Raw genomic sequence first — 24,617 nt, forward strand, 5'->3', positions numbered from 1 at the left:
GGAGCATTGTGATGACAGTGGTCATCTATCATTATGATGAAAGGTATCACGGAGCACTGTGATGACAGGGGCCATGGAGCATTGTGATGACACGGGCATGGAGCATTATGATGAGAAGTGATCTGGAGCATTGCGATGACAAGGGTATGGAGCATTGTGATTACAGGGACCATGGAGCATTGTGAATGCATAGGCCATGGAGCAATGAAATGACAGGGGTCAAGGAGCATTGTGATGTAAGTTGTCATGGAGCATTGTCATGACTATTGTCCATGAACATTGTGATGACATGGTTCATGGAGCATTGTGATGACAAGTGCCATGGCGAATTGTGATGACAGGTGTCATGCGGCATTGTGATGACAGTGGTCATGTAGAATTGTAATGAACGGTATCATGGAGGACTCTGACGACAGGGGCCGTGGAGCACTGTGATGACAGTGGTCATCTAGAATTGTGATGAAATATACCAGGGAGCATTGTGATGACAGGGGTCATGGATCACCGCAATTATAGGGGCCAGGGAGCATTGTGAATACAAAGATCATGGAGCATTGAGATGACAGGGGTCATGGATCATTGTGATGACAAGGGTCCTGGAACCTTGTGATGACACGGTTCATGGAGCATTGTGATGACAAGGTTCTTCAAGCATTGTGATGACACGGGCATGGAGCATTATGATGACAAGAGTTCTGGAGCATTGTGATGAAAAGGGTATGGAGCACTGTGATTACAGGGGACCAGGAGCATTGTGATTACATGGGCAGTGAATATTGTGATGACAGGGGTTCATGGAGCACTGTGATGACAAGTGTCATGGAACATTGTGATGAAAGGGATCATGGAGCAATGTGATTACAGGGGCCATGGAGCATTTTGAATGCATAGTCCATGGAGCAGTGTGATGACAGGGGTCATGGAGCATTGTGATGAATGTGGTCATAGTTCATTGTGATGATAAGTGTCCAGGAACATTGTGATGACATGGATCATGGAGCATTGTGATGACAAGGGCCATGGCGAATTGTGATGACAGGTGTCATGGGGCATTGTGATGACAGTGGTCATCGAGAATTATGAGGAAAGGTAACATGGAGCACTGTGATAACAGGGGCCATGGAGCATTGTGATGACAAAGGCCATGGAGCATTTTGATGACAAGTGTCATGGAGCATTGTGATGAGACGGGCATGGAGCATTATGATGCCAAGAGTTCTGGAGCATTGCGTTGACAAGGGCATGGAGCATTGTGATGACAAGGGCCATGGCCAATTCTGATGACAGGTGTCATCGGGCATTGTGATGACAGAGGTTATCTAGCATTGTGATGAAAGGTACCATGGATCACTGTGATAACAGGGGCCATGGAGCATTGTGATGATAAAGGCCATGGAGCATTTTAATGAAAAGTGTCATGGAGAATTGTGATGAGACGGGCATGGAGCGTTATGATGACAAGAGTTCTGGAGCATTGCGTTGACAAGGGAATGGAGCATTGTGATTACAGGGACCATGGAGGAGAGTGATGACATCTGTCATGGAACATTGTGCTGACAGGGGCCATGGAGCATTGTGATGACAGGTATAATGTGGCATTGTAATGACAGTGGTCATAGAGCATTGTGATGAAATGGATCATGGAGCAATGTGATTACAGGGACCATGTAGCATTGCGAATGCATAGGCTATGGAGCATTGTGATGACAGGAGTCAAGGAGCATTGTGATGTAAGTGGTCATGGATCATTGTGATGACAAGTGTCCTGGACCATTGTGATGACACGGGTCATGGAGCATTGTGATGGCAAGGGCCATGGCGAATTGTGATGACATGTGTCTTGGGGCATTGTGATGACAGTGGTCATCTAGAATTGTGATAAAAGGTATCATGGAGCACTGTGATGACAGGGGCCATGGAGTATTGTAATGACAAGGCCATGGAACATTGTGATGGCAAGTATCATGGAGCTTTGTGATGACACGAGCATTCATCATTATGATGACAAGAGTTCTGGAGCATTGTGATGACAAGGGCATGGAGCATTGTGATTACAGGGTCATGGAGCATTGTGATGACAACTGTCATGGAACATTGTGATGACAGGGTTCATGGAGCATTGTGATTAAAGGGGCCATGGAGCATTTTGATGACAAGGGCAGGCGAACATTTTGATTACATTGGTAATGGAGCATTGTGATGACATGGGCAGGGAACATTGTGAAGACAGGTGTAATGGAACATTGTGATTACAGGGGACATGGAGCATTTTGATGACATGGGCAGGCAACATTGTGATGACAGGTGTCATGGAGCATTGTGATGACAATTGTCATGGAACGTTGTGCTGACAGGGATCATGGAGCATTGTGATGAGACGGTCATTGGAGCATTGTGATGACAGGCGTACTGGAGCCTTCTGAGGAAAGGTGTCATGGGTCATTGTGATTACAGCGATCATGGAACATTGTGATGACAGTGGTCATGGAGCTTTGTAATGACAGGGGCCATGGAGCATTGTGATGACAGGGGTCATGGGGCATTGTGATGACAGTGGTCATGGAGCATTGTGATGAAAGGGGTCATGGAGCACTGTGATCACAGGGGCCATGTATAATTGTGATGACAAGGACCATGGAGCATTGTGATGACAGTTGTCATGGAGCATTGTGTTGAAAGGGGCATGGAGCATTGTGACGACAATGGTCATGGAGCATTGTGATGACTGGTATCATGGAGCATTGTTCTGAAAAAGGTCATGGGGCAGTGTAATGACAAGTATCATGGAGGATGTGATGAAAGGAGTCATGGAGCATTGTGATTAAATGGATCATGAGGCATTTTGATGACAAGAGTCATGGAACATTGTGATGACAGGGCTAATGGAGCATTGTGATGACAAGGGCTATGGAGCATTGTGATGACAGGTGTCATGCAGCATTGTGATGAAAGGGGTCATGGATCACTACGATGACATGGGTAATGGAGCATTGTGATGATATGGGCATGGAGCATTGTGATAACAGGGGCCAGGGAGCATTGAGATGACAAGAGCAGGGAACATTCTGATGACAGCAGTCATGTATCATTGTGATGATACCTGTCATGGAACATTGTGCTGACAGGGGCTATAGAGCATTGTGATGACAGGTGTCATGTGGCATTGTGATGACAGTGGTCATAGAGCATTGTGATGAAAAGGATCATGGAGCAATGTGATTACAGGTGTCATGTGGCATTGTGATGACAGTGGTCATAGAGCATTGTGATGACAGGGGTCAAGGAGCATTGTGATGAAAGTGGTCATGGAGCACTGTGATGAAACGGGCATGGAGCATTATGATGACAAGAGTTCTGGAGCATTGTGATGACAAGGTTATGGAGCATTGTGATTACAGGGGAACAAGAGCATTGTGATTACATGGGCAGTGAATATTGTGATGACAGGGGTCATGGAGCACTGTGATGACTAGTGTCATGGAACATTGTGATGACAGGGATCATGGAGGATTGTGATGAGAGGGGCCTTGGAGCATTATGATGATAGGCGTCATGGGGCATTGTGATGACAGCGGTCTTGGAGCATTGTGATGAAAGGGATCATGGAGCAATGTGATTACCGGAGCCATGGAGCATTGTGAATGCATAGGCCATGGAGCAATGAAATGACAGGGGTCAAGGAGCATTGTGATGTAAGTTGTCATGGAGCATTGTGATGACAAGTGTCCATGAACATTGTGATGACATGGTTCATGGAGCATTGTGATGACAGGTGTCATGTGGAATTGTGATGAGAGCGGTCATATAGAACTGTGATTAAAGGTATCAGGGAGGACTCTGATAACAGGGGCCGTGGAGCACTGTGATGACAGTGGTCATGTAGAATTGTGATGAAATATACCAGGGAGCATTGTGATGACAGGGGTCATGGATCACCGCAATTATAGAGGCCATGGAGCATTGTGAATACAAAGATCATGGAGCATTGAGATGACAGGGGTCACGGATCATTGTGATGACAAGGGTCCTGGAACCTTGTGATGACACGGTTCATGGAGCATTGTGATGACAAGGTTCTTCAAGCATTGTGATGACACGGGCATGGAGCATTATGATGACAAGAGTTCTGGAGCATTGTGATGACAAGGGTATGGAGCACTATGATTACAGGGGACCAGGAGCATTGTGATTACATGGGCAGTGAATATTGTGATGACAGGGGTCATGGAGCACTGTGATGACTAGTGTCATGGAACATTGTGATGACAGGGATCATGGAGCATTGTGATGAGAGGGGCCTTAGAGCATTATGATGATAGGCGTCATGGGGCATTGTGATGACAGCGGTCTTGGAGCATTGTGATGAAAGGGATCATGGAGCAATGTGCTTACAGGAGCCATGGAGCATTGTGAATGCATAGGCCATGGAGCAATGAAATGACAGGGGTCAAGGAGCATTGTGATGTAAGTTGTCATGGAGCATTGTGATGACAAGTGTCCATGAACATTGTGATGACATGGTTCATGGAGCATTGTGATGACAAGTGCCATGGCGAATTGTGATGACAGGTGTCATGGGGCATTGTGATGACAGTGGTCATGTAGAATTGTAATGAAAGGTATCATGGAGGACTCTGCCGACAGGGGCCGTGGAGCACTGTGATGACAGTGGTCATCTAGAATTGTGATGAAATATACCAGGGAGCATTGTGATGACAGGGGTCATGGATCACCGCAATTATAGGGGCCAGGGAGCATTGTGAATACAAAGATCATGGAGCATTGAGATGACAGGGGTCATGGATCATTGTGATGACAAGGGTCCTAGAACCTTGTGATGACACGGTTCATGGAGCATTGTGATGACAAGGTTCTTCAAGCATTGTGATGACACGGGCATGGAGCATTATGATGACAAGAGTTCTGGAGCATTGTGATGAAAAGGGTATGGAGCACTGTGATTACAGGAGACCAGGAGCATTGTGATTACATGGGCAGTGAATATTGTGATGACAGGGGTTCATGGAGCACTGTGATGACAAGTGTCATGGAACATTGTGATGACAGGGTTCATGGAGCATTGTGATGAGAGGGGCCTTGGAGCATTATGATGATAGGCGTCATGGGGTATTGTGATGAGAGTGGTCATAGAACAACGTGATGAAAGGGATTATGGAGCAATGTGATTACAGGGGCCATGGAGCATTTTGAATGCATAGGCCATGGAGCAGTGTGATGACAGGGGTCATGGATCATTGTGATGACAAGTGTCCTGGACCATTGTGATGACACGGGTCATGGAGCATTGTGATGGCAAGGGCCATGGCGAATTGTGATGACATGTGTCTTGGGGCATTGTGATGACAGTGGTCATCTAGAATTGTGATAAAAGGTATCATGGAGCACTGTGATGACAGGGGCCATGGAGTATTGTAATGACAAGGCCATGGAACATTGTGATGACAAGTATCATGGAGCTTTGTGATGACACGAGCATTCATCATTATGATGACAAGAGTTCTGGAGCATCGTGATGACAAGGGCATGGAGCATTGTGATTACAGGGTCATGGAGCATTGTGATGACAACTGTCATGGAACATTGTGATGACAGGGTTCATGGAGCATTGTGATTAAAGGGGCCATGGAGCATTTTGATGACAAGGGCAGGCGAACATTTTGATTACATTGGTAATGGAGCATTGTGATGACATGGGCAGGGAACATTGTGAAGACAGGTGTAATGGAACATTGTGATTACAGGGGACATGGAGCATTTTGATGACATGGGCAGGCAACATTGTGATGACAGGTGTCATGGAGCATTGGGATGACAATTGTCATGGAACGTTGTGCTGACAGGGATCATGGAGCATTGTGATGAGACGGTCATTGGAGCATTGTGATGACAGGCGTACTGGAGCCTTCTGAGGAAAGGTGTCATGAGTCATTGTGATTACAGCGATCATGGAACATTGTGATGACAGTGGTCATGGAGCATTGTAATGACAGGGGCCATGGAGCATTGTGATGACAGGGGTCATGGGGCATTGTGATGACAGTGGTCATGGAGCATTGTGATGAAAGGGGTCATGGAGCACTGTGATCACAGGGGCCATGTATAATTGTAATGACAAAGGCCATGGAGCATTGTGATGACAGTTGTCATGGAGCATTGTGTTGAAAGGGGCATGGAGCATTGTGACGACAATGGTCATGGAGCATTGTGATGACTGGTATCATGGAGCATTGTTCTGAAAGAGGTCATGGGGCAGTGTAATGACAAGTATCATGGAGGATGTGATGAAAGGAGTCATGGAGCATTGTGATTAAATGGATCATGAGGCATTTTGATGACAAGAGTCATGGAACATTGTGATGACAGGGCTAATGGAGCATTGTGATGACAAGGGCTATGGAGCATTGTGATGAATGGGGTCATGGGGCATGGTGATGACAGTGGTCATGGAGCATTGTGATGACAAAGACCACGGAGCATTGTGATGACAGGTGTCATGCAGCATTATGATGAAAGGGGTCATGGATCACTACGATGACATGGGTAATGGAGCATTGTGATGATACGGGCATGGAGCATTGTGATGACAGGGGTCATGCAGCATTGTGATGACAGGGGCCATGCAGCATTTTGATGACATGGGCATGGAGCATAGTGATGACAAGAGTTCTGGAGCATTTTGATGACGAGGGCATGGATCATTTTGATGATAGGGGCCATGAAGCATTGAGATGACAAGGGAATGGAGCATTGTGATGAAAGCGGTCCTCGAGAATTGTGAGGAAACGGGTCATGGATTATTGTGATGGAAGGGTTCCTGGAGCATTCTGATGACAAGTGCCATGGAGCATTTTAATGAAAGGGGTACTGGAGCATTGTACAGAAATGGTTCATGGATCATCGTGATTACACGGATCATGGAATATTGTGATGACAAGGGTTTCAGAGCATTGCGACGACAGGGGTCATGGAGCATTGTAATAGCAGGGGTGATGGGGCATTGTGATGACAGGGGCATGGAGCATTGTGATGACAGAAGTCATAGAATATTGTGATGACAAGGGCCATGGAGCATTGTCATGAAAGGTCTTATCTGGCATTGTGATGAGAGTGGTCATGGAGCATTGTGATAAAAGTTGTCCTGAAGCACTGTTATTACAGGGGCCATGTAGAATTTTGATGACAAAGGCCATGGAGCATTGTGATGACAGGCATCATGGAGCAATTTGATGAAAGTGGTCATGGAGCATTGTGATGAAATGCGCCATGGAACATTGTGAAGACAAGTGTCCTGGAGCATTGTGATGACAAGGGCCATGGCCAATTCTGATGACAGGTGTCATGGAGCATTGTGATGACAGTGGTCATCTATCATTATGATGAAAGGTATCACGGAGCACTGTGATGACAGGGGCCATGGAGCATTGTGATGACACGGGCATGGAGCATTATGATGAGAAGTGATCTGGAGCATTGCGATGACAAGGGTATGGAGCATTGTGATTACAGGGACCATGGAGCATTGTGAATGCATAGGCCATGGAGCAATGAAATGACAGGGGTCAAGGAGCATTGTGATGTAAGTTGTCATGGCGCATTGTCAAGACTATTGTCCATGAACATTGTGATGACATGGTTCATGGAGCATTGTGATGACAAGTGCCATGGCGAATTGTGATGACAGGTGTCATGCGGCATTGTGATGACAGTGGTCATGTAGAATTGTAATGAACGGTATCATGGAGGACTCTGACGACAGGGGCCGTGGAGCACTGTGATGACAGTGGTCATCTAGAATTGTGATGAAATATACCAGGGAGCATTGTGATGACAGGGGTCATGGATCACCGCAATTATAGGGGCCAGGGAGCATTGTGAATACAAAGATCATGGAGCATTGAGATGACAGGGGTCATGGATCATTGTGATGACAAGGGTCCTGGAACCTTGTGATGACACGGTTCATGGAGCATTGTGATGACAAGGTTCTTCAAGCATTGTGATGACACGGGCATGGAGCATTATGATGACAAGAGTTCTGGAGCATTGTGATGAAAAGGGTATGGAGCACTGTGATTACAGGGGACCAGGAGCATTGTGATTACATGGGCAGTGAATATTGTGATGACAGGTGTTCATGGAGCACTGTGATGACAAGTGTCATGGAACATTGTGATGACAGGATTCATGGAGCATTGTGATGAGAGGGGCCTTGGAGCATTATGATGATAGGCGTCATGGGGTATCGTGATGAGAGTGGTCATAGAACATTGTGATGAAAGGGATCATGGAGCAATGTGATTACAGGGGCCATGGAGCATTTTGAATGCATAGGCCATGGAGCAGTGTGATGACAGGGGTCATGGAGCATTGTGATGAATGTGGTCATAGTTCATTGTGATGATAAGTGTCCAGGAACATTGTGATGACATGGATCATGGAGCATTGTGATGACAAGGGCCATGGCGAATTGTGATGACAGGTGTCATGGGGCATTGTGATGACAGTGGTCATCGAGAATTATGAGGAAAGGTAACATGGAGCACTGTGATAACAGGGGCCATGGAGCATTGTGATGACAAAGGCCATGGAGCATTTTGATGACAAGTGTCATGGAGCATTGTGATGAGACGGGCATGGAGCATTATGATGCCAAGAGTTCTGGAGCATTGCGTTGACAAGGGCATGGAGCATTGTGATGACAAGGGCCATGGCCAATTCTGATGACAGGTGTCATCGGGCATTGTGATGACAGAGGTTATCTAGCATTGTGATGAAAGGTACCATGGATCACTGTGATAACAGGGGCCATGGAGCATTGTGATGATAAAGGCCATGGAGCATGTTAATGAAAAGTGTCATGGAGAATTGTGATGAGACGGGCATGGAGCATTATGATGACAAGAGTTCTGGAGCATTGCGTTGACAAGGGAATGGAGCATTGTGATTACAGGGACCATGGAGGAGAGTGATGACATCTGTCATGGAACATTGTGCTGACAGGGGCCATGGAGCATTGTGATGACAGGTATAATGTGGCATTGTAATGACAGGGGTCATAGAGCATTGTGATGAAATGGATCATGGAGCAATGTGATTACAGGGACCATGTAGCATTGCGAATGCATAGGCTATGGAGCATTGTGATGACAGGAGTCAAGGAGCATTGTCATGACAGGGGTCATGGATCATTGTGATGACAAGTGTCCTGGACCATTGTGATGACACGGGTCATGGAGCATTGTGATGGCAAGGGCCATGGCGAATTGTGATGACATGTGTCTTGGGGCATTGTGATGACAGTGGTCATCTAGAATTGTGATAAAAGGTATCATGGAGCACTGTGATGACAGGGGCCATGGAGTATTGTAATGACAAGGCCATGGAACATTGTGATGACAAGTATCATGGAGCTTTGTGATGACACGAGCATTCATCATTATGATGACAAGAGTTCTGGAGCATCGTGATGACAAGGGCATGGAGCATTGTGATTACAGGGTCATGGAGCATTGTGATGACAACTGTCATGGAACATTGTGATGACAGGGTTCATGGAGCATTGTGATTAAAGGGGCCATGGAGCATTTTGATGACAAGGGCAGGCGAACATTTTGATTACATTGGTAATGGAGCATTGTGATGACATGGGCAGGGAACATTGTGAAGACAGGTGTAATGGAACATTGTGATTACAGGGGACATGGAGCATTTTGATGACATGGGCAGGCAACATTGTGATGACAGGTGTCATGGAGCATTGGGATGACAATTGTCATGGAACGTTGTGCTGACAGGGATCATGGAGCATTGTGATGAGACGGTCATTGGAGCATTGTGATGACAGGCGTACTGGAGCCTTCTGAGGAAAGGTGTCATGAGTCATTGTGATTACAGCGATCATGGAACATTGTGATGACAGTGGTCATGGAGCATTGTAATGACAGGGGCCATGGAGCATTGTGATGACAGGGGTCATGGGGCATTGTGATGACAGTGGTCATGGAGCATTGTGATGAAAGGGGTCATGGAGCACTGTGATCACAGGGGCCATGTATAATTGTGATGACAAAGGCCATGGAGCATTGTGATGACAGTTGTCATGGAGCATTGTGTTGAAAGGGGCATGGAGCATTGTGACGACAATGGTCATGGAGCATTGTGATGACTGGTATCATGGAGCATTGTTCTGAAAGAGGTCATGGGGCAGTGTAATGACAAGTATCATGGAGGATGTGATGAAAGGAGTCATGGAGCATTGTGATTAAATGGATCATGAGGCATTTTGATGACAAGAGTCATGGAACATTGTGATGACAGGGCTAATGGAGCATTGTGATGACAAGGGCTATGGAGCATTGTGATGAATGGGGTCATGGGGCATGGTGATGACAGTGGTCATGGAGCATTGTGATGACAAAGACCACGGAGCATTGTGATGACAGGTGTCATGCAGCATTATGATGAAAGGGGTCATGGATCACTACGATGACATGGGTAATGGAGCATTGTGATGATACGGGCATGGAGCATTGTGATGACAGGGGTCATGCAGCATTGTGATGACAGGGGCCATGCAGCATTTTGATGACATGGGCATGGAGCATAGTGATGACAAGAGTTCTGGAGCATTTTGATGACGAGGGCATGGATCATTTTGATGACAGGGGCCATGAAGCATTGAGATGACAAGGGAATGGAGCATTGTGATGAAAGCGGTCCTGGAGAATTGTGAGGAAACGGGTCATGGATTATTGTGATGGAAGGGTTCCTGGAGCATTCTGATGACAAGTGCCATGGAGCATTTTAATGAAAGGGGTACTGGAGCATTGTACAGAAATGGTTCATGGATCATCGTGATTACACGGATCATGGAATATTGTGATGACAAGGGTTTCAGAGCATTGCGACGACAGGGGTCATGGAGCATTGTAATAGCAGGGGTGATGGGGCATTGTGATGACAGGGGCATGGAGCATTGTGATGACAGAAGTCATAGAATATTGTGATGACAAGGGCCATGGAGCATTGTCATGAAAGGTCTTATCTGGCATTGTGATGAGAGTGGTCATGGAGCATTGTGATAAAAGTTGTCCTGAAGCACTGTTATTACAGGGGCCATGTAGAATTTTGATGACAAAGGCCATGGAGCATTGTGATGACAGGCATCATGGAGCAATTTGATGAAAGTGGTCATGGAGCATTGTGATGAAATGCGCCATGGAACATTGTGAAGACAAGTGTCCTGGAGCATTGTGATGACAAGGGCCATGGCCAATTCTGATGACAGGTGTCATGGAGCATTGTGATGACAGTGGTCATCTATCATTATGATGAAAGGTATCACGGAGCACTGTGATGACAGGGGCCATGGAGCATTGTGATGACACGGGCATGGAGCATTATGATGAGAAGTGATCTGGAGCATTGCGATGACAAGGGTATGGAGCATTGTGATTACAGGGACCATGGAGCATTGTGAATGCATAGGCCATGGAGCAATGAAATGACAGGGGTCAAGGAGCATTGTGATGTAAGTTGTCATGGAGCATTGTCAAGACTATTGTCCATGAACATTGTGATGACATGGTTCATGGAGCATTGTGATGACAAGTGCCATGGCGAATTGTGATGACAGGTGTCATGCGGCATTGTGATGACAGTGGTCATGTAGAATTGTAATGAACGGTATCATGGAGGACTCTGACGACAGGGGCCGTGGAGCACTGTGATGACAGTGGTCATCTAGAATTGTGATGAAATATACCAGGGAGCATTGTGATGACAGGGGTCATGGATCACCGCAATTATAGGGGCCAGGGAGCATTGTGAATACAAAGATCATGGAGCATTGAGATGACAGGGGTCATGGATCATTGTGATGACAAGGGTCCTGGAACCTTGTGATGACACGGTTCATGGAGCATTGTGATGACAAGGTTCTTCAAGCATTGTGATGACACGGGCATGGAGCATTATGATGACAAGAGTTCTGGAGCATTGTGATGAAAAGGGTATGGAGCACTGTGATTACAGGGGACCAGGAGCATTGTGATTACATGGGCAGTGAATATTGTGATGACAGGTGTTCATGGAGCACTGTGATGACAAGTGTCATGGAACATTGTGATGACAGGGTTCATGGAGCACTGTGATGAGAGGGGCCTTGGAGCATTATGATGATAGGCGTCATGGGGTATTGTGATGAGAGTGGTCATAGAACAACGTGATGAAAGGGATTATGGAGCAATGTGATTACAGGGGCCATGGAGCATTTTGAATGCATAGGCCATGGAGCAGTGTGATGACAGGGGTCATGGATCATTGTGATGACAAGTGTCCTGGACCATTGTGATGACACGGGTCATGGAGCATTGTGATGGCAAGGGCCATGGCGAATTGTGATGACATGTGTCTTGGGGCATTGTGATGACAGTGGTCATCTAGAATTGTGATAAAAGGTATCATGGAGCACTGTGATGACAGGGGCCATGGAGTATTGTAATGACAAGGCCATGGAACATTGTGATGACAAGTATCATGGAGCTTTGTGATGACACGAGCATTCATCATTATGATGACAAGAGTTCTGGAGCATCGTGATGACAAGGGCATGGAGCATTGTGATTACAGGGTCATGGAGCATTGTGATGACAACTGTCATGGAACATTGTGATGACAGGGTTCATGGAGCATTGTGATTAAAGGGGCCATGGAGCATTTTGATGACAAGGGCAGGCGAACATTTTGATTACATTGGTAATGGAGCATTGTGATGACATGGGCAGGGAACATTGTGAAGACAGGTGTAATGGAACATTGTGATTACAGGGGACATGGAGCATTTTGATGACATGGGCAGGCAACATTGTGATGACAGGTGTCATGGAGCATTGGGATGACAATTGTCATGGAACGTTGTGCTGACAGGGATCATGGAGCATTGTGATGAGACGGTCATTGGAGCATTGTGATGACAGGCGTACTGGAGCCTTCTGAGGAAAGGTGTCATGAATCATTGTGATTACAGCGATCATGGAACATTGTGATGACAGTGGTCATGGAGCATTGTAATGACAGGGGCCATGGAGCATTGTGATGACAGGGGTCATGGGGCATTGTGATGACAGTGGTCATGGAGCATTGTGATGAAAGGGGTCATGGAGCACTGTGATCACAGGGGCCATGTATAATTGTGATGACAAAGGCCATGGAGCATTGTGATGACAGTTGTCATGGAGCATTGTGTTGAAAGGGGCATGGAGCATTGTGACGACAATGGTCATGGAGCATTGTGATGACTGGTATCATGGAGCATTGTTCTGAAAGAGGTCATGGGGCAGTGTAATGACAAGTATCATGGAGGATGTGATGAAAGGAGTCATGGAGCATTGTGATTAAATGGATCATGAGGCATTTTGATGACAAGAGTCATGGAACATTGTGATGACAGGGCTAATGGAGCATTGTGATGACAAGGGCTATGGAGCATTGTGATGAATGGGGTCATGGGGCATGGTGATGACAGTGGTCATGGAGCATTGTGATGACAAAGACCACGGAGCATTGTGATGACAGGTGTCATGCAGCATTATGATGAAAGGGGTCATGGATCACTACGATGACATGGGTAATGGAGCATTGTGATGATACGGGCATGGAGCATTGTGATGACAGGGGTCATGCAGCATTGTGATGACAGGGGCCATGCAGCATTTTGATGACATGGGCATGGAGCATAGTGATGACAAGAGTTCTGGAGCATTTTGATGACGAGGGCATGGATCATTTTGATGACAGGGGCCATGAAGCATTGAGATGACAAGGGAATGGAGCATTGTGATGAAAGCGGTCCTGGAGAATTGTGAGGAAACGGGTCATGGATTATTGTGATGGAAGGGTTCCTGGAGCATTCTGATGACAAGTGCCATGGAGCATTTTAATGAAAGGGGTACTGGAGCATTGTACAGAAATGGTTCATGGATCATCGTGATTACACGGATCATGGAATATTGTGATGACAAGGGTTTCAGAGCATTGCGACGACAGGGGTCATGGAGCATTGTAATAGCAGGGGTGATGGGGCATTGTGATGACAGGGGCATGGAGCATTGTGATGACAGAAGTCATAGAATATTGTGATGACAAGGGCCATGGAGCATTGTCATGAAAGGTCTTATCTGGCATTGTGATGAGAGTGGTCATGGAGCATTGTGATAAAAGTTGTCCTGAAGCACTGTTATTACAGGGGCCATGTAGAATTTTGATGACAAAGGCCATGGAGCATTGTGATCACAGGCATCATGGAGCAATTTGATGAAAGTGGTCATGGAGCATTGTGATGAAATGCGCCATGGAACATTGTGAAGACAAGTGTCCTGGAGCATTGTGATGACAAGGGCCATGGCCAATTCTGATGACAGGTGTCATGGAGCATTGTGATGACAGTGGTCATCTATCATTATGATGAAAGGTATCACGGAGCACTGTGATGACAGGGGCCATGGAGCATTGTGATGACACGGGCATGGAGCATTATGATGAGAAGTGATCTGGAGCATTGCGATGACAAGGGTATGGAGCATTGTGATTACAGGGACCATGGAGCATTGTGAATGCATAGGCCATGGAGCAATGAAATGACAGGGGTCAAGGAGCATTGTGATGTAAGTTGTCATGGAGCATTGTCAAGACTATTGTCCATGAACATTGTGATGACATGGTTCATGGAGCATTGTGATGACAAGTGCCATGGCGAATTGTGATGACAGGTGTCATGCGGCATTGTGATGACAGTGGTCATGTAGAATTGTAATGAACGGTATCATGGAGGACTCTGACGACAGGGGCCGTGGAGCACTGTGATGACAGTGGTCATCTAGAATTGTGATGAAATATACCAGGGAGCATTGTGATGACAGGGGTCATGGATCACCGCAATTATAGGGGCCAGGGAGCATTGTGAATACAAAGATCATGGAGCATTGAGATGACAGGGGTCATGGATCATTGTGATGACAAGGGTCCTGGAACCTTGTGATGACACGGTTCATGGAGCATTGTGATGACAAGGTTCTTCAAGCATTGTGATGACACGGGCATGGAGCATTATGATGACAAGAGTTCTGGAGCATTGTGATGAAAAGGGTATGGAGCACTGTGATTACAGGGGACCAGGAGCATTGTGATTACATGGGCAGTGAATATTGTGATGACAGGTGTTCATGGAGCACTGTGATGACAAGTGTCATGGAACATTGTGATGACAGGGTTCATGGAGCATTGTGATGAGAGGGGCCTTGGAGCATTATGATGATAGGCGTCATGGGGTATCGTGATGAGAGTGGTCATAGAACATTGTGATGAAAGGGATCATGGAGCAATGTGATTACAGGGGCCATGGAGCATTTTGAATGCATAGGCCATGGAGCAGTGTGATGACAGGGGTCATGGAGCATTGTGATGAATGTGGTCATAGTTCATTGTGATGATAAGTGTCCAGGAACATTGTGATGACATGGATCATGGAGCATTGTGATGACAAGGGCCATGGCGAATTGTGATGACAGGTGTCATGGGGCATTGTGATGACAGTGGTCATCGAGAATTATGAGGAAAGGTAACATGGAGCACTGTGATAACAGGGGCCATGGAGCATTGTGATGACAAAGGCCATGGAGCATTTTGATGACAAGTGTCATGGAGCATTGTGATGAGACGGGCATGGAGCATTATGATGCCAAGAGTTCTGGAGCATTGCGTTGACAAGGGCATGGAGCATTGTGATGACAAGGGCCATGGCCAATTCTGATGACAGGTGTCATCGGGCATTGTGATGACAGAGGTTATCTAGCATTGTGATGAAAGGTACCATGGATCACTGTGATAACAGGGGCCATGGAGCATTGTGATGATAAAGGCCATGGAGCATTTTAATGAAAAGTGTCATGGAGAATTGTGATGAGACGGGCATGGAGCATTATGATGACAAGAGTTCTGGAGCATTGCGTTGACAAGGGAATGGAGCATTGTGATTACAGGGACCATGGAGGAGAGTGATGACATCTGTCATGGAACATTGTGCTGACAGGGGCCATGGAGCATTGTGATGACAGGTATAATGTGGCATTGTAATGACAGGGGTCATAGAGCATTGTGATGAAATGGATCATGGAGCAATGTGATTACAGGGACCATGTAGCATTGCGAATGCATAGGCTATGGAGCATTGTGATGACAGGAGTCAAGGAGCATTGTCATGACAGGGGTCATGGATCATTGTGATGACAAGTGTCCTGGACCATTGTGATGACACGGGTCATGGAGCATTGTGATGGCAAGGGCCATGGCGAATTGTGATGACATGTGTCTTGGGGCATTGTGATGACAGTGGTCATCTAGAATTGTGATAAAAGGTATCATGGAGCACTGTGATGACAGGGGCCATGGAGTATTGTAATGACAAGGCCATGGAACATTGTGATGACAAGTATCATGGAGCTTTGTGATGACACGAGCATTCATCATTATGATGACAAGAGTTCTGGAGCATCGTGATGACAAGGGCATGGAGCATTGTGATTACAGGGTCATGGAGCATTGTGATGACAACTGTCATGGAACATTGTGATGACAGGGTTCATGGAGCATTGTGATTAAAGGGGCCATGGAGCATTTTGATGACAAGGGCAGGCGAAAATTTTGATTACATTGGTAATGGAGCATTGTGATGACATGGGCAGGGAACATTGTGAAGACAGGTGTAATGGAACATTGTGATTACAGGGGACATGGAGCATTTTGATGACATGGGCAGGCAACATTGTGATGACAGGTGTCATGGAGCATTGTGATGACAATTGTCATGGAACGTTGTGCTGACAGGGATCATGGAGCATTGTGATGAGACGGTCATTGGAGCATTGTGATGACAGGCGTACTGGAGCCTTCTGAGGAAAGGTGTCATGAGTCATTGTGATTACAGCGATCATGGAACATTGTGATGACAGTGGTCATGGAGCATTGTAATGACAGGGGCCATGGAGCATTGTGATGACAGGGGTCATGGGGCATTGTGATGACAGTGGTCATGGAGCATTGTGATGAAAGGGGTCATGGAGCACTGTGATCACAGGGGCCATGTATAATTGTGATGACAAAGGCCATGGAGCATTGTGATGACAGTTGTCATGGAGCATTGTGTTGAAAGGGGCATGGAGCATTGTGATGACAATGGTCATGGAGCATTGTGATGACTGGTATCATGGAGCATTGTTCTGAAAGAGGTCATGGGGCAGTGTAATGACAAGTATCATGGAGGATGTGATGAAAGGAGTCATGGAGCATTGTGATTAAATGGATCATGAGGCATTTTGATGACAAGAGTCATGGAACATTGTGATGACAGCGCTAATGGAGCATTGTGATGACAAGGGCTATGGAGCATTGTGATGAATGGGGTCATGGGGCATGGTGATGACAGTGGTCATGGAGCATTGTGATGACAAAGACCACGGAGCATTGTGATGACAGGTGTCATGCAGCATTGTGATGTAAGGGGTCATGGATCACTACGATGACATGGGTAATGGAGCATTGTGATGATACGGGCATGGAGCATTGTGATGACAGGGGTCATGCAGCATTGTGATGACAGGGGCCATGCAGCATTTTGATGACATGGGCATGGAGCATAGTGATGACAAGAGTTCTGGAGCATTTTGATGACAAGGGCATGGATCATTTTGATGACAGGGGCCATGAAGCATTGAGATGACAAGGGAATGGAGCATTGTGATGAAAGCGGTCCTGGAGAATTGTGAGGAAACGGGTCATGGATTATTGTGATGGAAGGGTTCCTGGAGCATTCTGATGACAAGTGCCATGGAGCATTTTAATGAAAGGGGTACTGGAGCATTGTACAGAAATGGTTCATGGATCATCGTGATTACACGGATCATGGAATATTGTGATGACAAGGGTTTCGGAGCATTGCGACGACAGGGGTCATGGAGCATTGTAATAGCAGGGGTGATGGGGCATTGTGATGACAGGGGCATGGAGCATTGTGATGACAGAAGTCATAGAATATTGTGATGACAAGGGCCATGGAGCATTGTCATGAAAGGTCTTATCTGGCATTGTGATGAGAGTGGTCATGGAGCATTGTGATAAAAGTTGTCCTGAAGCACTGTTATTACAGGGGCCATGTAGAATTTTGATGACAAAGGCCATGGAGCATTGTGATGACAGGCATCATGGAGCAATTTGATGAAAGTGGTCATGGAGCATTGTGATGAAATGCGCCATGGAACATTGTGAAGACAAGTGTCCTGGAGCATTGTGATGACAAGGGCCATGGCCAATTCTGATGACAGGTGTCATGGAGCATTGTGATGACAGTGGTCATCTATCATTAGGATGAAAGGTATCACGGAGCACTGTGATGACAGGGGCCATGGAGCATTGTGATGACACGGGCATGGAGCATTATGATGAGAAGTGATCTGGAGCATTGCGATGACAAGGGTATGGAGCATTGTGATTACAGGGACCATGGAGCATTGTGAATGCATAGGCCATGGAGCAATGAAATGACAGGGGTCAAGGAGCATTGTGATGTAAGTTGTCATGGAGCATTGTCAAGACTATTGTCCATGAACATTGTGATGACATGGTTCATGGAGCATTGTGATGACAAGTGCCATGGCGAATTGTGATGACAGGTGTCATGCGGCATTGTGATGACAGTGGTCATGTAGAATTGTAATGAAAGGTATCATGGAGGACTCTGACGACAGGGGCCGTGGAGCACTGTGATGACAGTGGTCATCTAGAATTGTGATGAAATATACCAGGGAGCATTGTGATGACAGGGGTCATGGATCACCGCAATTATAGGGGCCAGGGAGCATTGTGAATACAAAGATCATGGAGCATTGAGATGACAGGGGTCATGGATCATTGTGATGACAAGGGTCCTGGAACCTTGTGATGACACGGTTCATGGAGCATTGTGATGACAAGGTTCTTCAAGCATTGTGATGACACGGGCATGGAGCATTATGATGACAAGAGTTCTGGAGCATTGTGATGAAAAGGGTATGGAGCACTGTGATTACAGGGGACCAGGAGCATTGTGATTACATGGGCAGTGAATATTGTGATGACAGGTGTTCATGGAGCACTGTGATGACAAGTGTCATGGAACATTGTGATGACAGGGTTCATGGAGCATTGTGATGAGAGGGGCCTTGGAGCATTATGATGATAGGCGTCATGGGGTATCGTGATGAGAGTGGTCATAGAACATTGTGATGAAAGGGATCATGGAGCAATGTGATTACAGGGGCCATGGAGCATTTTGAATGCATAGGCCATGGAGCAGTGTGATGACAGGGGTCATGGAGCATTGTGATGAATGTGGTCATAGTTCATTGTGATGATAAGTGTCCAGGAACATTGTGATGACATGGATCATGGAGCATTGTGATGACAAGGGCCATGGCGAATTGTGATGACAGGTGTCATGGGGCATTGTGATGACAGTGGTCATCGAGAATTATGAGGAAAGGTAACATGGAGCACTGTGATAACAGGGGCCATGGAGCATTGTGATGACAAAGGCCATGGAGCATTTTGATGACAAGTGTCATGGAGCATTGTGATGAGACGGGCATGGAGCATTATGATGCCAAGAGTTCTGGAGCATTGCGTTGACAAGGGCATGGAGCATTGTGATGACAAGGGCCATGGCCAATTCTGATGACAGGTGTCATCGGGCATTGTGATGACAGAGGTTATCTAGCATTGTGATGAAAGGTACCATGGATCACTGTGATAACAGGGGCCATGGAGCATTGTGATGATAAAGGCCATGGAGCATTTTAATGAAAAGTGTCATGGAGAATTGTGATGAGACGGGCATGGAGCATTATGATGACAAGAGTTCTGGAGCATTGCGTTGACAAGGGAATGGAGCATTGTGATTACAGGGACCATGGAGGAGAGTGATGACATCTGTCATGGAACATTGTGCTGACAGGGGCCATGGAGCATTGTGATGACAGGTATAATGTGGCATTGTAATGACAGGGGTCATAGAGCATTGTGATGAAATGGATCATGGAGCAATGTGATTACAGGGACCATGTAGCATTGCGAATGCATAGGCTATGGAGCATTGTGATGACAGGAGTCAAGGAGCATTGTCATGACAGGGGTCATGGATCATTGTGATGACAAGTGTCCTGGACCATTGTGATGACACGGGTCATGGAGCATTGTGATGGCAAGGGCCATGGCGAATTGTGATGACATGTGTCTTGGGGCATTGTGATGACAGTGGTCATCTAGAATTGTGATAAAAGGTATCATGGAGCACTGTGATGACAGGGGCCATGGAGTATTGTAATGACAAGGCCATGGAACATTGTGATGACAAGTATCATGGAGCTTTGTGATGACACGAGCATTCATCATTATGATGACAAGAGTTCTGGAGCATCGTGATGACAAGGGCATGGAGCATTGTGATTACAGGGTCATGGAGCATTGTGATGACAACTGTCATGGAACATTGTGATGACAGGGTTCATGGAGCATTGTGATTAAAGGGGCCATGGAGCATTTTGATGACAAGGGCAGGCGAAAATTTTGATTACATTGGTAATGGAGCATTGTGATGACATGGGCAGGGAACATTGTGAAGACAGGTGTAATGGAACATTGTGATTACAGGGGACATGGAGCATTTTGATGACATGGGCAGGCAACATTGTGATGACAGGTGTCATGGAGCATTGTGATGACAATTGTCATGGAACGTTGTGCTGACAGGGATCATGGAGCATTGTGATGAGACGGTCATTGGAGCATTGTGATGACAGGCGTACTGGAGCCTTCTGAGGAAAGGTGTCATGAGTCATTGTGATTACAGCGATCATGGAACATTGTGATGACAGTGGTCATGGAGCATTGTAATGACAGGGGCCATGGAGCATTGTGATGACAGGGGTCATGGGGCATTGTGATGACAGTGGTCATGGAGCATTGTGATGAAAGGGGTCATGGAGCACTGTGATCACAGGGGCCATGTATAATTGTGATGACAAAGGCCATGGAGCATTGTGATGACAGTTGTCATGGAGCATTGTGTTGAAAGGGGCATGGAGCATTGTGACGACAATGGTCATGGAGCATTGTGATGACTGGTATCATGGAGCATTGTTCTGAAAGAGGTCATGGGGCAGTGTAATGACAAGTATCATGGAGGATGTGATGAAAGGAGTCATGGAGCATTGTGATTAAATGGATCATGAGGCATTTTGATGACAAGAGTCATGGAACATTGTGATGACAGCGCTAATGGAGCATTGTGATGACAAGGGCTATGGAGCATTGTGATGAATGGGGTCATGGGGCATGGTGATGACAGTGGTCATGGAGCATTGTGATGACAAAGACCACGGAGCATTGTGATGACAGGTGTCATGCAGCATTGTGATGTAAGGGGTCATGGATCACTACGATGACATGGGTAATGGAGCATTGTGATGATACGGGCATGGAGCATTGTGATGACAGGGGTCATGCAGCATTGTGATGACAGGGGCCATGCAGCATTTTGATGACATGGGCATGGAGCATAGTGATGACAAGAGTTCTGGAGCATTTTGATGACAAGGGCATGGATCATTTTGATGACAGGGGCCATGAAGCATTGAGATGACAAGGGAATGGAGCATTGTGATGAAAGCGGTCCTGGAGAATTGTGAGGAAACGGGTCATGGATTATTGTGATGGAAGGGTTCCTGGAGCATTCTGATGACAAGTGCCATGGAGCATTTTAATGAAAGGGGTACTGGAGCATTGTACAGAAATGGTTCATGGATCATCGTGATTACACGGATCATGGAATATTGTGATGACAAGGGTTTCGGAGCATTGCGACGACAGGGGTCATGGAGCATTGTAATAGCAGGGGTGATGGGGCATTGTGATGACAGGGGCATGGAGCATTGTGATGACAGAAGTCATAGAATATTGTGATGACAAGGGCCATGGAGCATTGTCATGAAAGGTCTTATCTGGCATTGTGATGAGAGTGGTCATGGAGCATTGTGATAAAAGTTGTCCTGAAGCACTGTTATTACAGGGGCCATGTAGAATTTTGATGACAAAGGCCATGGAGCATTGTGATGACAGGCATCATGGAGCAATTTGATGAAAGTGGTCATGGAGCATTGTGATGAAATGCGCCATGGAACATTGTGAAGACAAGTGTCCTGGAGCATTGTGATGACAAGGGCCATGGCCAATTCTGATGACAGGTGTCATGGAGCATTGTGATGACAGTGGTCATCTATCATTAGGATGAAAGGTATCACGGAGCACTGTGATGACAGGGGCCATGGAGCATTGTGATGACACGGGCATGGAGCATTATGATGAGAAGTGATCTGGAGCATTGCGATGACAAGGGTATGGAGCATTGTGATTACAGGGACCATGGAGCATTGTGAATGCATAGGCCATGGAGCAATGAAATGACAGGGGTCAAGGAGCATTGTGATGTAAGTTGTCATGGAGCATTGTCATGACTATTGTCCATGAACATTGTGATGACATGGTTCATGGAGCATTGTGATGACAAGTGCCATGGCGAATTGTGATGACAGGTGTCATGCGGCATTGTGATGACAGTGGTCATGTAGAATTGTAATGAACGGTATCATGGAGGATTCTGACGACAGGGGCCGTGGAGCACTGTGATGACAGTGGTCATCTAGAATTGTGATGAAATATACCAGGGAGCATTGTGATGACAGGGGTCATGGATCACCGCAATTATAGGGGCCAGGGAGCATTGTGAATACAAAGATCATGGAGCATTGAGATGACAGGGGTCATGGATCATTGTGATGACAAGGGTCCTGGAACCTTGTGATGACATGGTTCATGGAGCATTGTGATGACAAGGTTCTTCAAGCATTGTGATGACACGGGCATGGAGCATTATGATGACAAGAGTTCTGGAGCATTGTGATGAAAAGGGTATGGAGCACTGTGATTACAGGGGACCAGGAGCATTGTGATTACATGGGCAGTGAATATTGTGATGACAGGTGTTCATGGAGCACTGTGATGACAAGTGTCATGGAACATTGTGATGACAGGGTTCATGGAGCACTGTGATGAGAGGGGCCTTGGAGCATTATGATGATAGGCGTCATGGGGTATTGTGATGAGAGTGGTCATAGAACATTGTGATGAAAGGGATCATGGAGCAATGTGATTACAGGGGCCATGGAGCATTTTGAATGCATAGTCCATGGAGCAGTGTGATGACAGGGGTCATGGAGCATTGTGATGAATGTGGTCATAGTTCATTGTGATGATAAGTGTCCAGGAACATTGTGATGACATGGATCATGGAGCATTGTGATGACAAGGGCCATGGCGAATTGTGGTGACAGGTGTCATGGGGCATTGTGATGACAGTGGTCATCGAGAATTATGAGGAAAGGTAACATGGAGCACTGTGATAACAGGGGCCATGGAGCATTGTGATGACAGGCATCATGGAGCAATTTGATGAAAGTGGTCATGGAGCATTGTGATGAAATGCGCCATGGAACATTGTGAAGACAAGTGTCCTGGAGCATTGTGATGACAAGGGCCATGGCCAATTCTGATGACAGGTGTCATGGAGCATTGTGATGACAGTGGTCATCTATCATTATGATGAAAGGTATCACGGAGCACTGTGATGACAGGGGCCATGGAGCATTGTGATGACACGGGCATGGAGCATTATGATGAGAAGTGATCTGGAGCATTGCGATGACAAGGGTATGGAGCATTGTGATTACAGGGACCATGGAGCATTGTGAATGCATAGGCCATGGAGCAATGAAATGACAGGGGTCAAGGAGCATTGTGATGTAAGTTGTCATGGAGCATTGTCAAGACTATTGTCCATGAACATTGTGATGACATGGTTCATGGAGCATTGTGATGACAAGTGCCATGGCGAATTGTGATGACAGGTGTCATGCGGCATTGTGATGACAGTGGTCATGTAGAATTGTAATGAACGGTATCATGGAGGACTCTGACGACAGGGGCCGTGGAGCACTGTGATGACAGTGGTCATCTAGAATTGTGATGAAATATACCAGGGAGCATTGTGATGACAGGGGTCATGGATCACCGCAATTATAGGGGCCAGGGAGCATTGTGAATACAAAGATCATGGAGCATTGAGATGACAGGGGTCATGGATCATTGTGATGACAAGGGTCCTGGAACCTTGTGATGACACGGTTCATGGAGCATTGTGATGACAAGGTTCTTCAAGCATTGTGATGACACGGGCATGGAGCATTATGATGACAAGAGTTCTGGAGCATTGTGATGAAAAGGGTATGGAGCACTGTGATTACAGGGGACCAGGAGCATTGTGATTACATGGGCAGTGAATATTGTGATGACAGGTGTTCATGGAGCACTGTGATGACAAGTGTCATGGAACATTGTGATGACAGGGTTCATGGAGCATTGTGATGAGAGGGGCCTTGGAGCATTATGATGATAGG

At 46.4% G+C, this 24,617-nt stretch overlaps 2 long non-coding RNA genes across 5 annotated transcripts in view; one reads left to right on the top strand and one right to left on the bottom strand.

Moving 5' to 3' along the window:
- Nucleotides 1–23,636, bottom strand: part of LOC309621250 — a 343,983-nt gene extending 320,347 nt beyond the window's left edge. The window contains exon 1 of the long non-coding RNA XR_014239868.1: nucleotides 23,551–23,636. This is a non-coding gene — a long non-coding RNA (uncharacterized lncRNA). The remainder of the gene's footprint in view (nucleotides 1–23,550) is intronic.
- The window catches only part of LOC309621247, a 492,961-nt gene that overhangs the window by 303,491 nt on the left and 164,853 nt on the right, over nucleotides 1–24,617 (top strand). The window lies entirely within an intron of this gene.

Source organism: Balaenoptera borealis (assembly GCF_965194805.1).
Source record: "Balaenoptera borealis genome assembly, contig: HAP1_SCAFFOLD_81, whole genome shotgun sequence".
In the NCBI taxonomy this organism is placed as follows: domain Eukaryota; kingdom Metazoa; phylum Chordata; class Mammalia; order Artiodactyla; family Balaenopteridae; genus Balaenoptera; species Balaenoptera borealis.